The following is a 3,761-nucleotide window of genomic DNA, read 5'->3' on the forward strand; positions in this document are numbered from 1 at the left end:
TAACTAAAATTAATTGACCAATCAATCCCTGTGGGATTTGACCTCACTCTACTGTGAGTTTTACTTGACGACAATTCGGTATACTTGCCGAAGGGAAATTTGTTGAGAGACAAGTTTCCACGCATCAATTATTAATTGATCTTGACAAAATTTCAACAAGGATAGAACTTCCAATTAATCTTCTCCCGGTCAAGATTTTTATTTAAATCATATAAATTCTCTAATATAATTTTCTGTTCATCAAACTCAAAACCCATTTGGAAAACCTTTGATTGATAAAATAGCACATTTTCCTGCAACTCGTTGGGAGACGACTTAGGACTCATACTCTCAGTATTTTATTTCTAAAATTTGTGACAACTCTTTTCTAAATTGATAAGTGGATTTTCGCCGGTTAAGAACTGTACTTGCAACGCCATTTTTCTAATTAATTCTTAATCTCCCAATTTCTGCCTACGTCGGCGCTGCATTATGTGATGCCTGGACAGAGTAGATCAGATGTTCATGGCACTGGGCATTGAGGAGGAGCAGGTTCAGCCAGAGGCACCTCCGCAGACACAAGCCACCTAGGAGGCGCAGCAGCCACCTGAGGAGCCGTAGCCTGAGACCCAGCAGCCAGATCCGACCGTTGACTCTCACCATGAGCCCAAGCAATAGCATCGAGGACGATTCTTCATTTCAAGTGTGGGGAGGTCACCTTCTCGCCATCGGTGGAGTTATCATTTTGGGTGAACATTTTCGGACATTATCTCCTAGTTTATGTTATTTTGCTTTATTTTGCACTCTTTTGGATTATTTCATATACTAGTATTTTGGATACCTTTATTTTAGTTGTTGCATACTTTTATTTTAGTTTATCGTATTTTTCACCTTAGATTGGATACATTTCATATTTTATTTGAATTTTGCTTTATGTAGTTGTTTTTGCTTTTTGGTTGTGATTGAAAAATATTTTGGATTGTTGGAACCTAGTTAACCCTTTTTGCACAAGAAATTGGTTTTGATTGAAAAAGGGATAAACTAAGGAATTTTTAGAATTTCTCAATCATAACATTGCATTTAGGATAAGCTTAGTCAAAACAATGGGATTTTTCCAAGGAATTTCTCTATAGGGAAACACCCCAATTGGTTGAAAATTTTTGTGGAACTTGCTTGAATTTTACATCTTATAACCACTTAATTTCCTTCTTGTGTGCAATTGTTCTCTTCCTATAATTGTGATATTTGATTTACTTAATTCTATATGTCCAATTATTCCTTGTATTCATGCATTTGTATGATTGAGGCCATTACTTCTTTAGCTCACTAACGCAAATAGCCTACCTTTTATCTTCCATTGTTAACCAATTTTGAGTCTACGCTTAACCCAATTATTCTTTATTTAGTACATTACAAGCCCAAAGCGAAAAATAATGAAAGTCTCTTATTTGGATCTTCGATTAGCTTAGGCTAGTGAGAGTGTTTATTATTCAAGTTTGGGGAGATTTGGGAATATTGGTTGGGATAAAAGGATGTTTTATATTTCTATATTTGGGAATTGGGTGCACACTCATGTATCGATCAAATGTATAGACCTCATGCATTGATATTCTTGTATAAAGTTTGAAAGAAAAGAAAAAAATGAGAAAAAAAAGAAAAATATTAGAAAAGAAAAAAATAGAAAAAGAAAGAAAAAGAAGAAAAATAATAAAAAGGGGACAAAATGCCCCAAAGTGAAGCCAATAAAGATCAATGCATAAGTGTTGTGAAATGAAAAGGAAGATGCATGAGTATGTGAAAAAGTGAAAAATGGGTAGTTAGGTTAGTTTCAATTTGTATAAGTCATTGTATAGGTTAGGTGGGAATGTTTAAGCTCATCAAAGATTCAAATTCTAGTTCACTTAACCATATATGATCTTACCTTGACCTTAACACCATTACAACCTTTGAGAAAGTCCTCATGATATTTGTATGTGTTCATACCCTGACCGGGCTCCTCCAACTCGGCCAAATCCATGAAAGGTCCGACCTCGTCCCAAGGCCCATGCCTGAGGTCGGACCTCGGACAACAAAAGCTAAGAAGGCCCATCAAAAGGAACGAAGCCCAAAACCTAAAGGCCGAAAAGGCCTAGGGAAGGCGGTTCCGCAAAAATAGAGATAAAACTCCCAAAAAGATAAGATAAGATAAGAATATCTTATCCAGGGAAGATCACGGCCAGCTACTATAAATACACTGGAACACCCAGGTATAACTCATACTCTAATTCTACTCAATATCTGCTTGGACCCATGCTAACTTAAGCATCGGAGTGTCATTGCAGGTACAACCACCAACCACTCAGCATATCAAGCTCGGGTCATCAATTCCCCCACCTCGGGCCTCTCTAAAGACGACCGAGCTGCACGTTTCAGGTAACCCTCGGAACATTGGCGCCGTTGCCGGGGACCTGGAAGTCATCCCTCTACCATGGCGGACGACCCCTCCAACAATGACCGCGCGGCATCAGAACAAGAGGAGGAAGTTGACACCGGAGAACGACCGGACAGCCCTCTATCACCACGCACTCCAGGAGGAAACAAACAGAATCGCCCAAAGACATCACTCCCAAACAAAGATCCACAAAATCCCGAAAAAGAAAAGAGGCCAATCTAAAAGACCGGACAGAATGCGGCACCACCCCCGAATGCAACCATGATCACTTCACGCAAGAGATCATGAAGGAGAAGGTACCGCGAAACTTCAAACCACCCGATATGGATCTCTACGACGGCACCACCGACCCAAGTCACCACCTCAGCAACTTCAGAAGCAGAATGTACCTAGTCGACGCCTCCGACGCGATTCGATGCAAAGCCTTCCCCACCACTCTCACCAAGTCGGCCATGAAGTGGTTCGACAACCTGCCACCAAGATCAATCACCAGCTTCGAAGACCTAACCAAAAAATTCCTGATGAGGTTCTCTATTCAAAAGGACAAAACGAAACATGCCCCCAGTCTACTCGGAATCAAACAAGGTAACCAAGAAACTCTCCGAGAGTACATGGAGCGATTCAACAGAGCCTGCCTGGACATACAACACTTGCCCACTGAAGCAGCCATCATGGGACTAGCAAACGGCCTAAAGGAGGGACCGTTTAGCCAATCCCTATCCAAACGATACCCGACCTCCCTATACGAGGTGCAGGAGCGAGCAGAAAAATATATCAACATGGAGGAAACATCCCAGTTAAGAGACTCTTCTAGGAAGGAATCAACCTACCCACCCCGAGATCGAGATCGGGAACAGAGGAAAGAAACCAACTCGGACAAGCCACAGAAATACCACAGTTACACCCCCCTCCGAGTCTCCTTGGTAGACATCTACAGAGAAGTATGCCACACCGAAAAGATCCCACCACCTCGACCACTAAAACACAAAAGAGCAGGGAGAGATCGGTCCGAATACTGTGAATATCACAAGCTCTATGGTCATTCTACTAACGACTGCTACGACCTAAAAAATGTTATAGAAAAGCTAGCCGGAGAAGGAAAACTCGACAGATACATAGAAGAAAAAGGAAAAGAAACCAGAAAAAGAAGGCGGGGAGATAACGAGGATCGGGCCGAACAAACCCCACGAACCCCTGAAAGACACGTGCACATGATAAATGGAGGTTTTGCAAGCGGAGGAACATCCAGATCCTCGCGAAAAAGACACCTCAAAGAAGTCTACCACGTCCGAGAAGACAATCCCCTGCCCGAACTACCTACTATCTCGTTTACCCGAGAAGATGCTCAAGG

Source organism: Arachis duranensis, chromosome 4 (assembly GCF_000817695.3).
Source record: "Arachis duranensis cultivar V14167 chromosome 4, aradu.V14167.gnm2.J7QH, whole genome shotgun sequence".
Taxonomy (NCBI): Eukaryota; Viridiplantae; Streptophyta; class Magnoliopsida; order Fabales; family Fabaceae; genus Arachis; species Arachis duranensis.